This window comes from Ixodes scapularis, unplaced genomic scaffold (assembly GCF_016920785.2).
Source record: "Ixodes scapularis isolate PalLabHiFi unplaced genomic scaffold, ASM1692078v2 PGA_scaffold2__306_contigs__length_199485367, whole genome shotgun sequence".
Classification (NCBI taxonomy): domain Eukaryota; kingdom Metazoa; phylum Arthropoda; class Arachnida; order Ixodida; family Ixodidae; genus Ixodes; species Ixodes scapularis.
Window position 1 is genome coordinate 25,487,887 of NW_024609857.1, and position 24,756 is coordinate 25,512,642.

Below are 24,756 nucleotides of genomic sequence, written 5' to 3' on the forward strand. Positions count from 1 at the left end.
GTACCATTGCTAGCCCGTCTCTCACTATTAATTGAATTTATTTCTTCTACATCGGGCTCTTTTTAGAGCGCAGCTCTTAGGGGCCCGTTTCCGGCTTGAGCGGCGTCGCCGTCGCCGTCGGCGTAACCGCGCGGTGCATCATGGGAAATGTCCCATAATGCACCGCGCGGTTGCGCCGACGACGACGGCGACGCCGACGCGCTGATCACGTCACCAGCATCCACATCGTCATCGTCATCATCACTGATGACGTCACCGGCATCCACATCGTCATCGTCATCATCACTGATGACGTCACCGGCATCCACATCGTCATTGTCATCATAACTGATGACGTCACCGGCATCCACATCGTCATCGTCATCATCAGATGACGTCACCGGCATCCACATCGTCATCGTCATCATCACTGATGACGTCACCGGCATCCGCATCGTCATCGTCATCATCACTGATGCCGTTACCTACATCCCCGTCGTCATCGTCATCATCACTGATGACGTCATCAGTGACGTCACAGATGTCGTCACCGGCATCCGCATCGTCATCGTCATCATCACTGGTGAAGTCATCAGTGACGTCACTAATGACGTCATCGGTACCCGCATCGTCATCGTCACTGATGACGTCATCAGTGACGTCAGTGATGACATCATCGGCATTGGAGGTCACGTGACCCCCCCTGGTTAGTTTAACCGCCCCCAGTGCCCTTCCCTCCTCCTCCTCAAGAGCTGCGCTCTAATTCGGTGTTACAGGGAGTTGTAAGCGGCTTTCACTTTTTAACACTGAACAACAACAAAACCGGCTACAAGGACTTTTATACCTCAGCCTTCTAGCAACCTCCACCTGCCGGGCTAGACAGGTATGCCTAGGCCTTACGTACAGGACGATACCCACGGAGCTAACGGGGCTCTTTGGGGGCGTTTTGCGCTAGGCGGGGCGCGCAAAAAGGATGTGCCGAATCATGCGCTCGTAGATGCGGAAACAAGTGGACTGGTATCGAGACTTTTTGCGGATGTGGTGTAATCAGTTAAGTCCCGAGGAAAGGCCTGCTGATAGGGCCTTAGTGGAACGCACCAGGTGACGGAGTTCCTGTGGGAGGGCCTCAGGGTTAGTCTGCCCAAGAAGAAGTCATGCGCTCCAGCACCTCTCCCGGTTCTTTTTCTGGGGGATGCGTCGGCGCTAAAGAATGTGACCGAAGTGCTCGAGGGAGGACCCAAGTACAGTCTACAATCGAACCCCAACCCGATTGAGAAGTTGTGCATGGCAAGAGTTCTGGCCGAGAGGGCCGAACCGTAAGAAAGGGAGAGGTGTATCACGGAAGCTGTTGACTTCCTGATTCACAAATCGGGCAGTCAAAAGAAGGCACTAACGACAGGACCAGTGGTTGAATACTTCCAGGAAAATAAACTTAAGCTTCTGACTGCGGATAAGGAGGGAACCCTTGTGGCGCTTCATGAGGGATGGGGAGAAGTCAAGGACGGACAGAACTTCAGGCAAGTAGAAAAGGTGTCGCTTAAAGGCCGACGACCAGACTCGAGATTCTGCAAGGCAGAAGATCCTCCTCACCAGGGGGGAGGAGGAAACAGGCAATGGTGAACAGGGTAGAAGGGGGGAGAGGAGGAAGCGGGGCAGAAGTGGAAAGCGCGAACTGATCGTCGGCAAAATAAAAACAGGGAGAAGTGGAATTCGTGACAAACGGATAGGCTATATAAAATCAAGCTTGTATTTTCAACTACATTTTGCTGAAAAACAACACAAAATGTATAAACTGTTCAGTTAATTAACGAACAAATTAACAATTGTCGCCACTTTCCTAGAGGCCTCCAGAGCAGAAAGAAAAATTAATGGTGGAGGCAAATTTGTAGAAACCAGAGGAGCGGTTATCATGAATGCGGTATCATTTCTCGTTGCATACGGGCAGGTGTTCGGTTTCCCGCTAAATATAGTGGGGAACCTGAATTGGTGCTTAGGTCACATGACATAAAGTTTTCGCTAAATTTAGCGGGGAAACTGAATTGTTCAATTTTCCGATAAATTTCGCGGGGAAGCTAATTTTGTGGATAGGTCAGGTGAAGTAAACTTTCCGCTAAATTTAGCGGGGAGCCTAAATTGGTGCATAGGTCACGTGAAGTAAATTTTTTACTAAATTTAGCGGGAAGCCTGAATCGGCGCATAGGTCACGTGAAGTAAATTTTCCGATAAATTTAGCGGGGAACCTGATTGCGCTGAATTTGCTGGGGAACCTGAATGGGGCATAGGTCACGTGAACTCAATTTTTCGGTAAATTTAGGGGGAAATCTGAATTTGTGCATAGGTCACGTGAAGTCAATTTTCCGTTAAATTTAATAGGGAACTTGATTCCACTATATTTAGCGGGAAACCTGAATTGGTACATAGATCTCGTGAAGTCAATTTTCCACTAAATTTAGCAGCAAATGGACTACATTAGAGGTGACATACGTGGGCAGAAATTTGTGATGAGTAGCATAATAGGGAGTTTTTGTAGACCGCGTTTCCTCCTCCGCTAAGCCCTCCGCAACGAAGAAGCCGCGCCTGCGCGCCGATGGCCTTGACTGCAGAGTTCCAGGTGTCGTAGTGGGCTGCGGGGAGCGCTGCGGGACGGCGAAAACGATCTAAGAGAACTCCCTAATAATGCTATCGCATTAAAAACACCAACGCATGTTTTCTGTTTATATTCTGGTTTTTCATAAAAACACACAAAAAAGCACCATGCGTATCTTAATGGTGTATCTCATTTGAACTTCTGCCATTTAAATCGAGGGTGCGACAAGAAAACAAGGTGTTTAAAGTAAGGGACACTGTGTGTCGTGCATGTTCCTTTTCTCTGTCCCTCTCGTTTTGTGCGCTGTCCTGTTCACTACATCATCATACCAACTCGCCCAGCTTAGCACACGCCTACTGTTTATAGAAATGCCTTTATTGTAAGAAAGAACGTTAACAAAAGCTCGGAGTTCTCATCCACTGCTCAAGATCACGAATAATCCTCCGATTCGTGGACACAGAAGACAACGCGATTCAAGGGTTCAGGAGAACCAGTCACGGTTGCTTCACACACCTGCGCTTGAGTGTGGACTAAAGTGCCTCTGCACGAAAAAGGAGGGACGTCGTTTTAAAAATGCCGCAAGTAACCCCAAGGAACCACAGGTTACTTGTTACTCGCTCGGGGACGCAACGTCCCCGTTCGCTCGGTTGTTTTTATCCAATCTTTGCGTTGGGCGCATGCGCAATATTGAAACTGAAGGAGGGTTCGTAATGCACTTTGATGAACGCGAAACTATGAATAAGTCCTTTCTTCGCACGACGATGCGAGACAGCGTGCAGAGGATGGCACAGGCGAGAGCTGCGCTTCCAGCGTAGAGGTAGAGTGCGCGTCCTCCGTACTTTCCAAATGCGGTACCTCCAAGAAGGTTTCCCAACGCCGCGCCTGGAATAATAGTAAAAAATGAGACGTTTAGAATTCTCTGTAACGCCAAATTAAAGCGCAGCTCTTGAGGAGGAAGAGAGGATGCTACGGAGGGGAGGGTATGCCCTTTCTCCCCCTCCTCCCCTCCTACTCTCCCTATGCCCTCCCCATTAGTTGGAAATTTTCGCTACCTTTCCCGCTGAATTCAGCAGAAAAAATATCCCAGCTAAATTATGCGGGAAAAATGTTCGGCTAAATTTAGCAGGGAAATATTTCGGCTAAATTTAGCGGGGTATTTTTTCCGCTAAATGTTGCGAGGAAATTTTTCCGCTAAAGTTTCTATTCCCCGAAGAACGGGGACCCGATGTAAGCGCCCGAACCAGAACTTAGCTAGGCCGCGACCTATACACTCCACGTCATCCAGCAGGTCTGTAGCAAGGTTCTTTGGGGTTAAATATTGAAAAGATAAACAACTATGTCCTTTTTTTTTTTAAAAAAAAAACACGTATTTAGAAAAGAAATCAAAGAGTTCATATGCTCATACTAAAATAAAAAAAAGAAAACTTAGTTAAAGAAATGAAAGAAAGGGGTACGCAACAGTCACCACGTGTTTGAATAACCATGCGCAGCAGCGGGTCTCGTGTCTGGAACTGTCGTTGTCGGCCCACGGTTGTGGCTGGCAGTCAGGAGCGGGAGTGGCTGGCTTCCGTCAATGATCCAAGAGTCACCGTACCGTGTGCTCTCGCAGTACGAAACCGGGCAGCGTAGATTTCTATGCGCTGTCTTCGCCGGGACAAGGCTTTTGGTCAGACAGCAGGAGCGAACCGCCGATTGCCCTGGGCCGGTTTGCTCATCTTGCGGCCGCGGCTGCGGCTGCGGCCAAGAGGGATTTTTATGTCACGTGACGAGCTCCATGGGTACAAGGAAGTACCTAGCGTCCCTGCCTAATGGCAGAAAAGTCCGTGCCGCTTCGAGTACAAAAGTCTAATTTCGCTCGCAGAAAGTGACTGCAAAGGCTTTCAACTGAAGTACAATTAACCGCCCCATGATACTTTAAGAGCAGCAGTTAAAGTTATGGCCAGGGAAGGTAAAATAAGCCAAAATAAAGGAAAAATCACGCAGAGCGAAAGCGGTGGATGTGTATTTATATATATGTGCCAGCGACGTTGAGAGCATCGTCTGCGTAGGAGGAAGGAAGAACAAGCGACCGTGAGTGGAAGCCATTATTTTACCTTCCTGCAATTTAATTCAACAACGGGGGCCCGGGGCTTCCCCGGGTGACCCTGTTTGCCTAATCTTTGCCTCGATAGGATGGCGGACGCCACGAGTGGGGAGATGAGCTCCGGAGGGAGCGGTTCGACGGCATCTGATGGCCGGGCTTCCAAGAAGACTTTCGAATCTTCAGACTACAGAGTTAATTTACTAAGGTTACCACAAGGTATTCTCGTCCTGAACTCAATATTTATTCATGCGGACATCACCGGAAGGCTATACAAGGCCAGCGATTTCAAGGAAGCCCTATTTTCTATCGTCGACCGGAAGGACGTCGTCGGCTTAGGCCAGTAACAAATGAGCCACGTCTGGATGATCACCTTCGGAAACGCTGCTGCAAAGAACAAGCTGAAGGCACAGGAAGAGCTCGTCATCAAAGGGAAAAAATGCATCATCATTGACCCGTGCAAAGAGGAAATCAAGCTCAAGCTTCTATGGGTGCCTATTCCCATGCCGGACTCGGAGGTGAGAAAGGTCCTAGAACCTTTTGGAAAAGTCAAGGAAATGAAGACAGAAAAGTGGAGATTTTCAGGTCTCGAGGTCTTGGAATCAACGACATTAGGTGTAACCCTCGCTCTGAGGCAGGATCTTACGGTAGACAAGATCCCACACATCTTAAATGTATACGGGTCGAACGTGCTCGTTGTAATACCAGGAAGGCCACCACTCTGCCTGAGATGCAAAGCGATTGGACACATCCGCCGGCAGTGCCGCACTCCTCTGTGCCATCAGTGCTGGCGGTATGGACATACAACTGAAGAGTGCGTCGTGACGTATGCGTCCAAGCTCCAAGGAAATGCACCACCGGAGACTGACCACAGCGAGCATCTAATGGATATGGAGGAAATGTGCAACGAGGAGCGAACACCTTCGCAAGCGACGGACGATCACACTATCACAGGAGGCGACAACTCTAACAGCACTACCAAAGACGTGCTAGCGGAGCAAAAGACCAGCGTAGAACAAGACTTGGGACAAGAGGCACTACGAGCCGAACCAGAGATGTCTACAAACAAGGAAAAGGACCCGCGCAAGCAACTGACGCAAGTCAAACAGCTGGCGGATGATGACAGAACAGATAGGCGACACAGCAAGAAACCCAAGGTTGACGTCACCGAGTCTGCGAAGGAGGAATCTCAGGTCACAATATTTCCAACAACTTCCACCGACCCACAGAAGCAGCTGGTTCCTAAAGAGCAATGGCTAAAGCCAAAATTCAAAGACCGGAAACCATGTTTCCCGGCTGCCCTAGAACCCGACCCACAAAATGAATAGGAACAGCGTCACCCCCGCCCAGATAAGTCCCTTCACTATTTTCACCTTAAATGTGCGAGGGATAAATTTGAGAAAAAAACAATGCCAACTGTTTCGGTTTCTAGAGAACCATGACAGCGACACTGTAGCCCTGCAGGAAACCAAAGTGTCAGAACAGAATACCTTATTTTCGGAATGTAACCTGTGGATGAGCACCTACGACGTGGTCCACTGTCCCGCAATCGACTACTCAGCAGGGTGCGCAATTCTGTTCAAGAAGCATATGAATATCAAAATGTGTAGCGTTCTCGAAGGGACTGACAGCGGGCGCCTTATGGTAGCAAACGTCCTCCTACAAAACCAGCGTTGGCGAATAATTATTGTGTACGCATACAACGACGTTGCGCAAAGGGAAAGCCTCTTCTGTCAGGCTAGAATTTACGCCGACACTAGGTTTAACGTCATCCTTTTAGAAAACTTCAACTACGTTTTAAACAAAAAGGATAGGTTTCCATCAACAAACAATGTAGATCCAAGCGCAGCAGTTTTAAAATCACTGGTACGAGACTGCGACTTGGTAGACTCATCAGCAACATCAAACCAAGCGATCTGCTTTACTCACTTCCAAGGGTCGTCTCATGCACGATTAGATAGAATCTACATCTCCGGAGCAGTCTCCGGTGCAATGAATAGCTACAACGTGATTCCTGCCTTCTTTTCTGATCATTGTATGGTTCAGGTGACAATAGGCACGAAAACATCTCAGAAAACAAGGAACTCACAGGCCTGGTCCCTTTGGAAAATGAATCAGAGACTACTTGAAAACGAAAAATTCAAGAAGGGAGTAGAGTCAGCTCTTAAAAATATTGAGGGTACCAAACATCGGTGGGGACAGAAATGGGAAATGTTTAAACAAGAAATAAGGAAGATGAGCATCGCACTGTCATCAATTGTGGCATACCGACAAAAAATGGAAGAAAGGCGACTTAATGAAGACATTCTCTACCTGTATCGCCTTGAATGCCAGGAACCAGGGAAATACAAAGATGACATAAAGAACCTTAGAAAACAAATTGAACAACATGATAAACTGCACTACGGAGGAGCCGCAGTCAGAACACGTACCTTGCAAGTCATAGAGGGAGAGCAACCGACGAAGAGGTACCTTAATGCCGAGAGAGAATATGTGAAAAAGAAGCGAATTGACACATTACAAAAAAATGGTCGAATTCTGACTGATGAAAAGGAAATTCGCGAAACATTTGAAGCCTATTACGAAAACATATTTACTTCCAAGCCACATACCGCAACCATGCAAATGCAGGAATCCTTATTATCTGGGCTACCAACGCTACCAAAAGAGACCACCGAAAACCTGAACACCCCCATCGATGTAAGCGAAGTTGAATTAAATATGAAAGAGATGAAAAACAGGAAGGCCCCAGGTCCAGATGGTTTACCAGCCAATTTTTACAAGAAATGGAGCAAGAGACTTGCACCTGTACTCCTAAATGTTTTCAAGGAATCGTACTGCAACGAGTGTCTATTTCCATCATTTTGGAAGGCACACGCAGTGTTAATACCTAAATCCAAGGACTTAGACAAGCTTCAGAGGGTAGAAGGTTATCGGCCCATAAGTTTAGTCAATAATGACTACAAAATATTTGCACGCGTGCTAGCAGGTCGATTGCAATGCGTAATATCTTTGATTGTTGGTGACCACCAGACTTGCTCCATCAAGGGAAGGAATATACAAACCAACCTTCACATAGTTTGATCTATAATAGAGATTTGCAAACAAACACATGAAGCCGCGGCAATTTTACTACTCGATCTTGCAAAGGCCTTTGATAAAGTTCAACACTGCTTTTTGTTTTCTCTTCTGAGGCACATACAAGTAGGAGAAAATGTAGAGCGTGGGATAAAACTTTGTTATACTGATATATCAATCTAATTAATAGTCAACGGAGCTCTTACATGATCAATAGAAGTTCAGCGTTCGGTCAGACAAGGATGCCCCTTGTCACCCCTTCTTTTTGATCTCGAACCACTCTGCAGAAGCATCCTGAACGACAACAAAGTTCAAGGCTTTAGTCTCCACAGCTGCGAAGTCAAGCTTCTGGCCTACGCCGACGACGTTGTGCTTGTGTGCTCCAACAAGCCAAGCATAGAAAACGCAATGTCACGCGTTTCGCATTTTTGTACCGTGTCTGGTGCGGCAGTAAACAATGACAAAAGGTGCGGTTCGTGGTGTGGGGAGTGGGGGACGACTCCACCCCTATTTGTGAACATAAAATGGTCCACCGAGAAACCACAACTCTTTGGAGTACCGCTGAAGGCAGTGGACGATCCAAAGGCAATGTGGGACAACGTTGGAAAAAAATGTCAAATCAGCTGCACGCATGTGGAACCTCAGATATCTATCAACCTTTGGTAGAGTCGCGGTTTGCAACATTTACTTTTTGTCAAAACTAACATACCTTCTGCAGGTTATGCATTGTTCCAGAATAACAGTCAACGGGTTCAACAGGATATTTGAGACATTCATCTGGAGGTCGCCGTATGAGCCAATGAGAAGAACAAACTTATTTCGGAAAATTCAAGACGGGGGGGGGGGGGGGGGGGGGCTTGGTCTGGGTCACATCTTTGTGAGACAGCTAATTGCCAAATGGAGTTTTTTTAGACACGAACAGCATCCTTTCTTGGAGATGTGCAAAAAGTTCTTTTTGGCAAAATACTTGGTACCACCAGCTGATGATTCACTAACCACAAGTAAAATAACGTTACGAGGATATTATAAAGAAGTAGCAGACACGTTGGATTTCCTAAGAACGAGGTTTGACCTAAACTTTTTAACATCGTGCTAAAAAAATCACTGGTAAGGAAACTTCTGCTTTCGCTGTTTCCGGACCCAGTGTTTCGCCTGTACCCTTATAACCCTCCACAGAATTGCAGGACGGATGTTCTAAAAAGAGTCATGAAAATGCAAATTCCTCCCAAGTGCAAGACTTTCTTTTACAGATTTCATTCACGAACCATACCAGTAAAAGAGTGGCTCGACTCCCGCGGCCTTGGAGTATATGGAACCACCAATTTCCGTCTTTGCCAAACAACTGAAACGTTCACGCACGCTTTCGTTTATGTGTAGATGCTGTCTTTGTTTGGGACGTTTTCAAAACGACACTGAAAAAGGACTTTGAAGTGGTTGAAACAAATTTTCGGTACTCACATTTTGCCGAAAACCTGGATACATTCCAAGATGTTTTAGTTGTACTGGGACTTTATAGCCTATGGAAGGCACGAAAAGTAGATACCGAAGCGGGAGCTGCAAAGCCCCCCTGGGTAAATTTTAAACACATAGCAATTCAAGTTGGCCACAGCATACTTGCATGCCAAGATAAAGATGAATGGAAAGAAATAGTTAAACGCCTCAGTCAGTCGCCAGATATTATATAACAAGCAGCTAGCTACTCGTGGAGAACATATTACCGTAGCAAGATGTGTCCCTTGCTTAGGTCACGCAGGTGCCCTACCACCTTAGTTAATTTACGTATCGCTTGCTTAAAAGTTTTTGCGTCATTGACAAAAAGTCGTCACCTGTAAATATTGTACATAATTTGTACGAAATTGAACACTGTTGATATTGTGTAAATAAATGTAAATAAATGTTTCAAAAACAAAAAAAGTCCGCGTAGTTGAACGAGATAGTGCTCGGCAGTCGAAGAGTGCGGATGCGCGATGGTTCGCTCTGATAGCGAGGCGATAACGGCCGACGCCGGCCGTGGTGACAGGCCGTTTTGCATCCCTGTCGACTATCGGATTGTGCTGCCGACGTCGCCGACTGGAGACAAGAGAAAAAACCAAGTCTACCTTCACTGCGATGTAAACGCCAGGCCTATAAGGATCGTCGACTTCAAGGAGCTTTTAGAAAAGGCGGACCTGCGTAAGGATGTAGCAGGGCTAGGTGTGTGCCAAATGGGACACGTGTGGCTCAGTAGCCTAAAAAGTGCGGCAGCGAAAGAACGACTGCTACAGCTTGGCCGGCTCACGGTGAAGGGAAAGCTGTGCGTCCCTGTAGACCCCAACCGGCAGAAAGTTCGGGCCAAGTTACATTGGGTCCCGTTCGACGTATCCAACGACACTCTCCGGAGGGCACTGGAAGAGTACGGCACAGTTCACGAGGTGACCAAAGAGAAGTGGCGTGTGGAAGGCTTTGAAGACATCGAGTCGACCACCAGGATCGCTAAACTGACACTCAAGGAAGGCAAGACGCCGGAGAACCTACCTCATCAGCTAAGGCTCCAGGGGGGCACGATCTATAGTTGTCGTACCCCGGCGGGCACCGCTCTGCCTGCGGTGCCGAAAGCAGGGGCATATACGACGCGATTGCCGTGTACCTCGGTGCGGGCAATGCCGTGGCTTGGGACATGTGGCCCAAGACTGTACACGTACGTACGCGAGTGCTGTAGTCAGCCGAGCGAGCGACGAGGGATGCGACCTCATCATGGATGAAGCGGAAGCAGAGGAGGCCGCAACATCGTCGACTCTGTTTGAGAGGGCACAGCAGAACAAGGCGACAGTCGAAGGACATGACAACAAGAGGGCGGAGGGGACAGTCCAGGACGAGAAGCGCACGGTGACGGCTCATTGAAAAAGAGATGCAGGCGACAAGGCCTGGAAAACCTTCACCGGAGGCAGTGGCGGTGACGGCGATGGAGAGCACCGGCACCGAGCCAGCAGCCATCGAGTGTGAGCCAGCCATGGAACTGGATCCCTCAAAGGTGAAACGGCGACTGGGCGACGAGTCTCCGAGAAACGTCGCACCGGTTCAGCAGTGGTCTGAGGGAGAGTTTCAGCTGATTGGAAAAAAAGGGCGCTATGTCAGTAAACTGCGGTCCTCGTCGCTGACCCGCGACGGGGTCTCTCGCTGTGAGTATCGACCCTGGTACGATATGACGCAAAGGGTAATCGCCGGAAGCTGGGTCTGACGCAATAAAAAACGGCACAACTGACGTCTGGTCTGCGCATAGGGACCCTTAATGTCAGGGGACTTGCGACACGCCGCCGACAATATCAGCTGAGTCGCCTTCTCCTAGAGAGGGACCTAGACGTTTTGGCGGTTCAGGGGACGAGGGTTGAGAGTGAAAGTCAGACCGAATTCCTGGTGAAACCGTTTACGTCGAGGTACGATGTCTGCGTCAGCCATGCTGTAGGTAGATCTGGAGGATGTTGTCTGTTCTCGAGGAGAGCTGCTGGGCTCATTGAAGAGAACGTTATATCGTGTGAATCGGGAAGGCTTCTTCTCTGCGATTTTGTTTTTTTAAATCAAAAGTGGAGGGTTATGTGCATTTAAGCGCCAAACGTGGAGAGTGAGCGACGCGCTTTTTTTGAATATGTTGACATATTTGTAATCAGTGACAGATTTACGATATTTCTGGGAGACTAATTGTGTCTGTATGCCAGAAGACCGGAAAAATCAAAGACGAAATAGGGATAGGTCTAGTGAAGTTTTAAACCGGTTGATTCAAGATAAGGGGCTTGAAGACCTGGCACCCTGCATAACACCGGGGCATCGGGTCCTTTACACGCACCACCAAGGCAGAGGTCACGCCAGGCTTGACAGGGTATATGTTACAGCGGATTTAGTACCCCAGTGTAGCGACTTCGCGGTCAGTCATGTCTCATTCAGCGATCACAGTTTGGTGAGTTTTACTTTGGGTAAGCGTAAGAAACAAACTGGCTTTTCGTGGGAGTTGTGGAAGTTAAACACAACACTCCTTGAAGACCAATAATTGATAGGGAAAAGTGAAAGTAAGCTAGGCAGACTAGAAGGCGTTTCGGAAAATAACATATGTGAGGAGTGGGAACCAGGGTATTGAACCGAACCAGAACCTTGAACCGAAAACCGGAAAAAACCATTATTTTCGTGCGAACCGGATTTGAACCGGAACGAAATTAATGTTTTCGCTCCGGAGTGAAACCGATATGTTTTCCATGCGGTTTTCGGTTCATACGCGTAGTCATATTGTGTGAAAAGTGCGTGGCGAAAAACACAGTAACCTAAAATGTAAACAAAAAACGCAAAAGAAGAAAATTATTTTCGCGCAAACCGGAGTTGAACCGGACCGAAATAATTATTTTTTTTGTTTATGGGCAAAACTGATAAATTATTTTTGCGGTGTTTCGTTCCTTTGGGAAGTCAAAAAGCGAGCAAAGTAGGTTGCGGCAAGCTTTGTAAAGTTCCATTATCAGGTTCTCTAATAACGGTCAAGTTTGTCATCGAAAAAGCGCATGTTCTCGTTGAAGCTCGACTGCGCATCGCGACTGGACCGTTCTTTGCTTGGAATCAACGTGCAGTATGCTGAACAGGAAAAGTTGGTGTTCCAGCCATTGACCATGAGCAGGCACGTAGCCAGAATTTTGTTTCGGGGGAGGGGGCGCCCATGACAAGATGCTGTAAGAGAACTCTTTGAAAGGCACACGGGGCAACATATGAGGCCAGAGGTGATAGATGCACTCTCTCGCTTCAATCTCAACATCAGCCAGGTATACAGCGTAACTACTGACAACGGTGCCAACATGGTGAAAGCTGTGCGGCTCCTCGGTGAAATGAACAAGGAATGTTCTGATTCCGAAAAAGGGGTGGGCTACAGTTACCCTGAAGTTGAGTCGCACGCTCTGCAATCTCTACTGAAGAATCCTGAGCGCGGACTCTCTGATGATTCTGGCTTGCTATAAGGGATGAGGTGCGCCGCTCATACGCTGCATCTGGCAATTAGTGACGCCTTGAAAGGCTCGGGCTGCGGTCACATTATTGAAGAAAGCCGTGCGCTTGTTAAGAGACTACGCGTCCAATCTGTTATGTCCGCGATCAGAAAGCTAGGGTTGAAGAAGCCAGTACTTGATCGTCCAACGCGGTGGATGTCCACGCTGCATATGCTCACCACCAGGCTACCGGAACTAAGAGGCTTCACTAGATGGTTCCTCTCAAAAGAAGAGAGCCCCAGGTGGATTGAAGATGTATGGGCGGAAGTCGAAATGCTCGCACTATCGCTTCTCCCGGCAGAAGTGGTGACAAAGACATTGCAGGAGGAACAGCTCACTGTTGGAGATTTCTACGGAGCATGGCTGGGATGTTCCATGGACACTTCCAAGATATCATCGCCGTTAGCAAAGGCATTGGTTCAGTCAATGAAAAAGAGGGAGCGACAACTTCTTGACACGGATGTCTTCTGTGCAATAGCGTACGTGAATCCCCGCTACCGCCTTCTTCTTACCCCTGAGCAGAAGTACCGGGCCACGTTGCATTTGACAAAGACTTAGAGCCAGATAACAGCTCTGCAATGCGAGCAAGATTCTACCCTTTCTTTTGAAACGTCGGCGGCTTCAGAAGATCCGGAAGACGCCCTGGAAGCGCTCTTCGATTAAAGAGAAGTGGAGGCTGGCGTGTACGTTCGAGATTCCAGTAGCCCACTCGATATAGCATGCCTCCTGGAAATGCGAGACAAGAAGCCGAGGCTTTCAAGGGACGCTAACGACCCAGGTCAGCATGGAACGAGCCTGTTCTGTACTGAAGTTTACCTATCGTCTCAGAGGTGCCGTTTTCCCCCGCATATGCTTGACGACGCCCAGCTTCTTCGGTCAGCTGCCTGACATTGAACTGCCCTTTTGTCCCACGTCCCGAGGTGCCGCAGCACTTGCACGTTTGTTCCACACAGTAATGTAAGCGTTTGCTTTTTATATGTAACACTTTTATAAAGTATGCAAGGTTTATCTTTTGCTATCGTCAATTGTTTTTGTAGCATATGAGTACGAACCGGTTCGAACCGGTTTGAACCTTTATTTTTTCACTCCGGAGTTGAACCGGAGCTGAACCGTTTTTCCTGAACCGGAACGAAAACCGGAACAAAAGCTTTTCGGTTCGACACAGTAGTTGTAAGGTTGTTGTCCCGGACCTCGGTGGGAACCCTGGAGGTGTCTACCGTCGAGGGCCGGGGGACCGTGGAACGATGCTGGTTGCTGGAGAGCTGGCTGTAGGCGACGAGGACTCGGGACAGGGACGACCAAGACCGCTTAGTGTTCGATTAAAACACAAAACTTTACTTGAACAGTGCACGATACAATCAAACAACTGGGAATAACTGGCCTCACAGGCTTACGATCGCGAGACACGGAGTCAAGTGTCCTACCGCGCACAGTGAGGGCGATGGCTAAGTAGCCGGCGAACAAGGGCTGCCGCGTGCGGCAGGTAACGCGGCGGACCGCGGGAGGAGAACAGCCAGGGGCTCGCAAGCCCGTTCCAACTCGAGGCTCACACGCTCGGTCAGGGCTTAAGACAGTGCGCCGGAAGCCGCTCTGTCCAATGAGGGCTTCGTCTGCATCCCATTGGGTCGAGGCCCCGACGCACTCTCGACCTATCGCACGAGAGTTCGTTGCTGTTGCCGAGGTGGTCATTAAGATCGGGCCCTGCGGTTGAGAGTCTAAACCCCGGTATGTTTATGTTCCGAGGAAGATCTACTGGTTCTCGGTTTAGGCGAGAATCGTCGAAACGTGCCCCGCCAGCAAACGTCCTTTCCTCCGGAGCGCGGGCAGGAGCCTCAGCGTAAACGAAAAGCGCGCCTGGGAAGCCGTCTCGTGGATATTCCCACAATGCCGGGTCCACGCCGGCGTGTATACAGCAGTTCCACCCGGTGCCTCTCGAGTCGAAGTCACGAAACACTGGAACATGACCCGAAGTCTTCGAGGAAGTCGTTCGAGCTTGAGACGCGGCCCAGTTTACGAAATGGCGCGCCAGCCGATGATAGCAGCACTCCGGTGCCTGCCCCGAACGTCCGCGTAGATTTGTGTGTCTGGAGCCCCGGGTAAGAGGCAAGGCCCGCGGACAACGACCCCCCGTGGGGAATATACAACTCCGTTCGTGGTAGACGGAACAAAGTAATACACATGCAAGCGCTAAAGCAAAACGAATGACCGAGGCTCAGCGCAACATACCGATAAGCTAAAACTAAACGCCGTCTTGGCGGCGCGCGAAATTTGCCACCGCCTCTACACGTCCCTCCCAAGACTGCGCCCGGACTTCTTGGCCGGGTTAGCAGTTAAAAGGATAGAGTGGTGGCATAAACAACAACAACAAAAAAAGACTTAATATTATAAAACCGGACTCTCGCGAAAGTACTATCAAAAGCAACGCTAAACCACACACACACAAAAAAAAACGTTTAGTTCAAAGTTGCAAGAGAAACGTAGCTACGGCTCCCCACCGCGCGCACTGCAAACTCAGCAACCTGAGAACGGCACACAGTACATACGGGTACAATTTGCAAAAATAAGAACGCACGCTAAAGTACACAGCAACAAAACCCCCTTCCCAAAAAAAAAAAAAATTGCGATGATTGCACCTTACTTTCTCACAACACCAAAAATAATATGACGTACAAGGGACGCTGGAGAGTTCCATCTTCGGAGAATATCACAAGAGTTTAGCACACACACACACGTCCCCGGACAAGGCCAGAGGAGGCGGCCCCACCCATCCGTCAACGCGGGAGGACACCGCCAGTTTACGCTGTAGAGCATTCTCCCTCCTCGCTACGTTCCCAGTAGTTATTTTGGAGCCTAGACAGCGCATCGGCGTTCCCGTGGGCCCTGCCCTTACGGTGCGTCAGTGTGAGGTTGTACCGTTGAAGCGCGAGAGCCCACCGAATGAGCTTCGCACTGTTGGGGGTGCAGCTAGTCAGGTAGGAGAGCGGGTTGTGGTCCGAAACCACCCTCACCTCGGCCCCAAAAAGCCAGTTGTCGAACCGTCTGAGGGCCCAAACTACGGCGAAGGCCTCCTTCTCAATGGTTGCCCAACGCGCCTGGGTAGGCGAGAACTTGTAGCTGGCGAACGAGATTGGGACCTCCTTCCCATCGTCAGATTTTTGCGCTAGGCAGGCTCCCACGGCGAAATCGGACGCGTCAGTGAAGAGCCAGTATGGGCGACGCGGGTCGGGCGTGGACAGTGCCGCGGCGCCACCCAACGCCTGTTTGAGTGCCTCAAATGCGTCCTCCGCCCTTTGGTCCCACGGGACCGTGTTAGGGACGCGTTTAGCGGTTAGCTCCGTCAACGGCCGCGCGATCTCTGCGTAGTTCGGGACATAATCGCGATAATAACCGCAAAGCCCGAGCGCGCTTCGGACCTCCCGTTTTGTCACCGGGCGTTTTAGCCCTTGGATGGCTTCGACCTTGGTAGGGTCGGGTGCGTGCTTACCGGACCCTATCACGTGGCCCAAATACGTGATGGACGGTAGGGCCATCTGACACTTGTTGGGCGCGATGGTAAGGCTAGCCGTTCTTAAAGTGCAAAACACGGCGCGCAAGTGGCGAAGGTGCTCCCTCCATGACTCCGAAAAAATCGCCACGTCGTCCAGGTATGCACACGCGTACTCCCGGTGGGACGCCAGGAGCGTGTTCATAATGCGCTGGAACGTGGCAGCCGCGTTCTTTAGGCTGAACGGCATTACGCGCCATGCGTACTGGCCCTCGTGGGTCACGAACGCGGTGTACTGCTCGCTCTCCGGGGCCATCGGGACTTGCCAGTAGCCCCGCTTGAGGTCGATAAGCGTGATGTAGTTTGCGCGACCGACCCGAAGAACTAGTTCCTGCGGGAGCGACATGGGGAACGCGTCGTCCCTCGTGACGTCGTTGAGGCCGCGAAAATCGACGCACACGTGGACGCTGCCGTCCTTTTTCGAGACACAGACAACTGGATGGGAGAACTCACTTTCGATCGGGTAGATCAGACCTAAATCGAGTAGCTCGCCCACCTGTTTTGTCACCTCCCCTTTGAGTGCCTCGGGAATACGATAACGATGGGGGGCCTTCCGTACACAACCATCCTTTAGCGCAATGGAATGCGCTCCCACATTCGCGATTCGCGGCTTATCTTGAAACAGGTCTTCAAACTCATTGAGCAGAGTCGCCACATCCCCGCCTCGACCGGGCTCAGGTGTTCCAGGGGCACCCCAGAGAACCCCCCAGTATGCCCTTTCTCTCCGACGTGCATGCGCGGAGTGTACCCGACCTCACCAAAATCGTCATCCTCGTGGTAAATAACCCCGATCTGGTCGGCCCTGGCGCGATACGCCCTCAGTTTGTTCGCATGCACCGTGGTGCGCTTCCCTTCATCCATCTCGACCACATAGGAGTGGTCCCGTGTCCTATCGACTACCGTGTGCGGGCCGCTCCATTTTGCATGCAACTTGGTTGCGGGATCAGAGACGAAAACGACAACCCGTTCGCCCACCTCGAACTGTTTGGCCTTTGCCCTCCGGTTATAATAGGAAGCGTAGCCCCGCTGCTGGCGATTCGCGGTGAGTCTTGCGGTGTCGGCCGCCCTCTCCATCTTTTCTCTGAGGCTGTGCAAGTAGGCCGCGGGGGCCTCACGTAAGGTATCGGGTACCTCGACCTGGCCTGTCCAAGAGTCGCGGAGAATAGAGAGCGGTCCGGTGGGCGTTCGTCCGTACAGCAACTCGAAAGGGGACGCACCCGTCGTTTCGTGAGGCACCTCCCGGTAAGCCAAAGGAGGTACGGGACGAACTTGTCCCACTGACCCGCCTCGTCCCGAATGACGTGATGGAGCATGTTTTTAAAGACCCGGTTCCACCTTTCGACGGACCCATTGCTCTCTGGGTGATCTGGCGTCGAAAACCTCGGAGTGCACCCGAGGCGAGCGAGGAACTCACGCGTCAGACCGGCGGTGAAATTAGTACCCTGGTCGCAGCATATCCTCTCAGGTACCCCGGTGCGACTAAAGATCTCCAACAGCGCCTCGCAGGTAGCCTTAGCCGTCAGTGACCTGAGACAGATCACCTCAGGCCACCTCGTGTGGAGGTCCACGACGCAGAGGGCGTACCTGTGGCCGCGTGCGGACGGTGGATCGAGCGGCCCGATCACGTCCATGTTCACGCACTGGAAGGGCCACTCCGGCCGCGTGAGTGGCGAGATCGGCACTCGATCCCCCGTGCGCCTATCTGCTCTTAGCTGACACGCGGGACAAGAACTGCAGTGCCGTTTTACATCTGCCTCCATGGCTGGCCAATAAAAACTGTATTTCATCCGCGCCATAGTTTTACGGGTGCCCAGGTGACCACCCCACGGGGACTCATGCGCCAGCAGCAAAACGTCCCCCCTTCGCTCCCGCGGGAGGACGAGTTGTGCCACCCTGTTGCCGGCAATGCGATCGTGGTGGTATAAGAGGCCGTCCTCGACAAACATGCCGTCCTTAGCGATCCCCGCGTCGCGGAACGCCTTCGCGAGTGTCGGGTCCTCCCCCTGCGCCCGGGCTAACTCTAACCGCCGACCTGCTCCACCGAGGGCCGGCCCGACATCTGGCACCCGTGGCTCGGCGCGAGGCGTCTCCACCTGACACGCGTTTTCCTGCTCTGTCGGGGACTCTGCGCTGTCGGTTGCCCCGTCTGCCTCCTTTACCAACCCCACGGCTCCGGCGGACTGGGCACCGCCGAAAGTGTCGGCGCCCGGCGGGGTCGTGTCACGCCGCGCGCTGGTGGAGAGGGCCTCCCATGCATCCAAAGCGAGCAAACAATCGGTGTGCGGGGCAAGGTCGTCTGTTAGGGCGCATATCACTGACACCGTCTCGTGCACCTTGTGGGACGTTGGAGCGTCCAGTTCGGTCAGCAGCCACATGGGGAGCGTGACCAGCTTCGCGTTTACCTTTTGACCGAAAGCGGACACGAGGGTTACGGAGCCGCTGGGCTCACCCACCTCGATCGGTAGAAGGCTCTCTCTAACGACCGTTATCTCCGCCCCCGAGTCCACGAGAGCCTGTATCACCTGCCCGCCGCACATTACATGAACGTGCGTCAATGCGGAGGGCGCCGGCTGTTCCTCAAGCACCTTCGACACTCTCAAAGTCAGCCTGTCGGACCCTGTCTCGCGCAGTTCGACATTCTGAACCCTCGCGCCCGAAGCGGACGGCTTTGGCTCCCGCGCTCGTGGGCATTCCGCCGCCCGGTGGGAAGGGCTGCCACACATGTCGCAGTTACGCCAGCTACGCAACGGTGCGTTCGACGGTCTTGCGGGGGGTCTCCCGTCTCCCGTCGGTTTCTTTTGATCGTTTCTCCCCCCGTCGTGAAAGCGGTTTTCTGCTCCGGCGCCTCTCTTCTCCCCCGCTCCCTGGCCTCGGGGCGCGCTCTTTGCTGCGTTATATACTGCCAAGAGATCGGCGATTTCCGCGGGACTGAGCCATTCCTTGCCCTCTCGGAGAATGACGTACTCGCGCGCGTCCTCTCCCATCGCCTCCTTCATGCGGTCCGCGACCAACAACGACGTCAGTTTAGGGAAATCTTTCACGTCCCTGGCTTCCAAGTAGTATTGTAGATAGCTGGCCAGTCGGGTCGAGAATTGTCACGTCTCGTCGCGTTTTTTAAACGCGGTGCTGAACCTCTTCCTGTATTCGTCCGCCGAGAGGCGGAGCTCGGCGAGCACCACTGACCTCAGATGTGCGAAAGTGAACTCCCCATCCTTCATGCCTGCGCAGAGGTACGCCAGTCGGTTCGCGATCAACGGGTAGACTAAATGTGCCTGTATTTCGTGCGGCACCGCATACCTCTCAAAAAGACACTCCACCGTTTCGAACCACACTGGGACTTCCGCCTCCTGGGGAAATTTTGGTATTGCTCCATGAAGCATTTTTGAGTAGTGCTTAAGAGCCTCCCCCCTTTCGATGCCCGGGTCCCGCTCGCCAACGCCGGCCCTCGCTCCCCTGATTGCGGTGAGCTCCGTCATCTTAAGTTGGACCTCCAATTGTTGAAGGAGGATCTGCGCCTGTAGCGTCTTCTCTCTCTCAATCTCTAAGGTCGTGCCCAACTCCTCTGCTTGGGAATTGGGCGGTGAACCCTGTCCCCCACTAGCTTCCATATCGCTGCTGTCGGCAGCACCGTGCGGAACGGTCGAGGTTCCCCTCCGCGTCTCTGGCATTGAACCCTGCTTCAGGCGGTGTCCCCTAACACTCTGACGGAGAGGCGAGACCACCTACCTGTAGTCAGTAGAGTCACTCTCGATGCTCGGTGCTCCTGTCGTCGCCCCAGGCCGTTGTCGCCGCCCGCCGAGGGTGGCGTCACCACGGGTGCCCCGCAGCAACAGCAGGCGTCGTCTTCTTGATGGCAATCGATGACTTCGAAGTCGCCGACGACGTCCACGTCCTGTCGACTGCGCCAGTAGTTGTAAGGTTGTTGTCCCGGACCTCGGTGGGAACCCTGGAGGTGTCTACCGTCGAGGGCCGGGGGACCGTGGAACGATGCTGGTTGCTGGAGAGCTGGCTGTAGGCGACGAGGACTCGGGACAGGGACGACCAAGACCGCTTAGTGTTCGATTAAAACACAAAACTTTACTTGAACAGTGCACGATACAATCAAACAACTGGGAATAACTGGCCTCACAGGCTTACGATCGCGAGACACGGAGTCAAGTGTCCTACCGCGCACAGTGAGGGCGATGGCTAAGTAGCCGGCGAACAAGGGCTGCCGCGTGCGGCAGGTAACGCGGCGGACCGCGGGAGGAGAACAGCCAGGGGCTCGCAAGCCCGTTCCAACTCGAGGCTCACACGCTCGGTCAGGGCTTAAGACAGTGCGCCGGAAGCCGCTCTGTCCAATGAGGGCTTCGTCTGCATCCCATTGGGTCGAGGCCCCGACGCACTCTCGACCTATCGCACGAGAGTTCGTTGCTGTTGCCGAGGTGGTCATTAAGATCGGGCCCTGCGGTTGAGAGTCTAAACCCCGGTATGTTTATGTTCCGAGGAAGATCTACTGGTTCTCGGTTTAGGCGAGAATCGTCGAAACGTGCCCCGCCAGCAAACGTCCTTTCCTCCGGAGCGCGGGCAGGAGCCTCAGCCTAAACGAAAAGCGCGCCTGGGAAGCCGTCTCGTGGATATTCCCACGATGCCGGGTCCACGCCGGCGTGTATACAGCAGTTCCACCCGGTGCCTCTCGAGTCGAAGTCACGAAACACTGGAACATGACCCGAAGTCTTCGAGGAAGTCGTTCGAGCTTGAGACGCGGCCCAGTTTACGAAATGGCGCGCCAGCCGATGATAGCCGCACTCCGGTGCCTGCCCCGAACGTCCGCGTAGATTTGTGTGTCTGGAGCCCCGGGTAAGAGGCAAGGCCCGCGGACAACGACCCCCCGTGGGGAATATACAACTCCGTTCGTGGTAGACGGAACAAAGTAATACACATGCAAGCGCTAAAGCAAAACGAATGACCGAGGCTCAGCGCAACATACCGATAAGCTAAAACTAAACGCCGTCTTGGCGGCGCGCGAAATTTGCCACCGCCTCTACAGACACCCTGGTGGGAACTATTTAAACAGCAAGTTAAGATTGATGCGATTGAAAGAGCAACTAACATAAAGTGGGAAGAGCGAAGGGTAGAGAACGGTCTTCGACAGGATTTACAAAGGCTTTATCTAGAGGAGGAGAGAATGCCAGGTGTCTTCAAAGACGACATAAGCACGATCAAGGCTAAGCTTGAGAAAATAGATGAAGAGAGATATAAAGGGGCAATCGTTCGTGCCCGTGCGACGAACTTGATTGTCGGGGAAACGCGCGCCCACAAAGAGGGTACTTGCGTTGGAAAAGAAGTATGCTAGCGGGAACCGGATTGAAGAAATAGAGTACAGAGGTGGCAGTAACTCGATATCAGGACAGTATTCAGCATGCTTTTGTTGAGTATTACACACATTTGTTTGAAAAGGAAATACCAAAAGAAAAGGGGCTTGGTACGGAAATGGTTGCCAAGTCAGCCGAAGCTAGATAGCGATACTACGACGTTCTTAGAAGCTCCGATTAGTTTATCAGAGGTCGAGAAAGCGATAGATGACCTAAGCGTAGGCAAGTCACCGGGACCGGATGGTTTGAGCACGGCCTTCTATAAGAAATTTAAGCCGCGAATTGCACCGGTTCTGCATAGGGTTTTTTCTCAGTTTTATCAAAAGAAAGAATTACCACTTTCTTTCTTGTGCACGCACACGGTCTTGATACCCAAATGTAATGACGCCGATAAGCCTCGTAGTACTAGTAATTATAGACCAATTACCCTGGTCAACGTTGATTATAAAGTGCTAATGAAGGTTTTCGCCAGTAGATTGCAACATGTTATATGGAAAATAGTAGGGCCGCCCCAAACCTGTGGGATAAAGGGTCGTAGCATTGGCACAAACATACACACTACTCGAAGTGTTCTAGAGGTCTGTGACGCAGAATATCAGAAAGTAGCTATACTTCAGATAGATCTAGAGCAGTCTTGTACACGTTACTAAAAAAAAGTAATCGATTACAATTACTATTACTCTTGGCTAAAACGTATTCGATTAGATTACTTGATTACTCGACAGCAAAAGTAATTGGACATTACTTAAAGAAGTAATCGTTACTTTTCCGATTACTTTATTGTGTGAAGACACATCTTTAGCGCTCATAACAATGAACTACTTCCAACCTATATTTCACACTTGCACAAGTATTGAAGAAGAAAAACTGGCTCCCTCTTCGTGGCACGCACCTTCACAATGCGGACACAAGCATAGAATTCGTTTCAAGACGTTTAATGATTTGGGCGTTCGCCAGTGTGTGTGTGGGGGGGGGGGGGGAGGGGGGGGGGGGGAGGGGGGAGAGCGGAGGGGGTTGTAGATCTTGTTAAGCTTGAGCAAGGGTTGTCGCTCAAAGTTTGGGTCGCTCTTTTTATTATTCACACGTGGATGAGCTCGCATGTTATACAAAAGAGCAGCAGCTCCAGGATTTGAAACGGATCATGTGTAGTATCCATTAGCGGAAGAGATCGCCCCGACCACTTCTCAACTTGAAACACTGCTTGTCACAAAGACCACGTAGGGGAAATGGGGAAATATTTCAACTGCCTTTGTTATATTTTGCATCCGCTTTAGGCATTCTTCGGTTCTGGTTCTCCTACGGGCTGCGAGTAGGTACCCTAAGCAGGATTTTTTTTTTATTTGTGTGTGTGTGTGCATGAGGGGGCTAGTTTGAACGAAGGACTCACAAAGCTACATTCTGCTTCCTCAAACTTCGACCTGAATGGCCTTTGTCACGCACTGTGGCTTCCCTGGGGCTTCCCACTCCCAGTCCCAGCTCGGAAAAAAAAAAAAAACCGGACATTCCACAGAAACTGTACATAGAAAGAGATTGACCTTGTTTTCTACAGCTCCGCAAAAATCTTTCTTTTTTCCGTTGGAAAAAGAAAGCAAATTTTATTTTTGTCATTTCATAAAAAAAAAAGGCCTGTGCCGGGGGGGGGGGGGGGGGGGGTGTCCCGTGGACAAATTGTAACGGTTACAAGTAATTGTATTACTTCAAAAAGTAATCACATTAGTCTTGTGATTACTGCCTTATAAAAGTGATCAACTGATTACAAGATTACTTCAAAAAGTAATCGATTACAAGTAATTTGATTACTTGTAATGCGGACAGGACAAGTCTGATCTAGAGAAAGCATTTGATCGCGTGTGCCACGATGTTCTGTTTTCTATTTTACAACACGTGAGAGTTGGATCTGTGCTGCTTGAGGGAGTAAGGATGGCATATGTAAACTGCAAAACGAAACTAGTAATTAATAAAACAGTTAGTGCGGGGATCAACGTCCGCTCTTCGGTGCGGCAGGGATGTCCCTTATCACCCTTGCTTTTCGCAATCTACCTAGAGCCCTTTTGCCGCTGTGTCATTCAATCTCAAAATATTAGGGGTTTTACACTACAGGAATGTGACATCAAAATACTGGCATACACAGACGATGTTGCTATTTTTTGCTCGGACCCTCAAAGTGTGTTAGAAGCTGTTGAACTGACCAAAAGGTTTTGTGATGTCACTGCCTGCGCGGAGAATTGGTCAAAGTGTGTAGGGCTATGGCATGGTGAGTGGACGACTGCTCGAGTTGTTTTTGGGAATGTTCAATGGTCACGGACGCCATCAAAGTACCTGGGTGTTCCTCTGGAACATTATTGTGAGCCCAAAGATTACTGGCAAGAAAAAATAGCCAAACTTAAGGCAACTGCCGAGAGGTGGGTACGGAGAGATTTATCCATTTTCGCGAGAGCAACTGTGTGCAATGTGTTTCTTCTGTCCAAACTGTGGTATGTCCTCCAAGTGCTGCAGTGTTCGAGAATCAACGTTCAGCGGATTCAGCGTGTATTTGCAGTGTTTATTTGGGCGTCCCAATGCGAGCGAACTCGCCGTACCAATCTTTTTTTAAGCCCAAAGCAGGGAGTGTCGGACTGTGCCACGTATTTGTTCGACAACTCGCCTCACGCTTTATGTTTATCCGTGACCAGCATGGTCCCTTTCTTCGAATCGTTATTCAGACAAGGCTGTTCGACGTTTTACCGGGATTTGTTGTTTCGTCCTGCCGAGCACGGTGCGGACCGCTGTCGGGTTTTTTGAGCGAAGTTGTATCTGCCTGCCGTTTTCTGTTCGTTCGTTTTTCTATGAACTTTTTGACTGGTGTATCACGCAAAAACTTTGCGCGTGACCTAGTGGCTATGTTGTTGCCCATGTCAACGTATAGGTCCATAGGCCCTGGGGCACCGGGAGATGATGTGTTACAGCGAGTAAAGAACGCCATGGTACCAGCGGCGGTTAAAACTTTCTTTTTTAAATTACCCAGTAAAACGTTGCCAGTAAAGACTTTTCTGAAGGCAAAAGGCATGAACCTCTACTGGTCGGTAAATTGTAATTTGTGCAAACAACCGGAGAGCATTGAGCATGTCTTTTTGGGCTGCTGGGATGCTCTTCTTTTCTGG

At 50.7% G+C, this 24,756-nt stretch overlaps 1 pseudogene; it reads left to right on the forward strand.

Moving 5' to 3' along the window:
* The first annotated feature begins 10,183 nt into the window (after window positions 1-10,183).
* On the forward strand, window positions 10,184-13,162 carry LOC120839065 (annotated as a pseudogene).
* The last annotated feature ends 11,594 nt before the right edge of the window (window positions 13,163-24,756 follow it).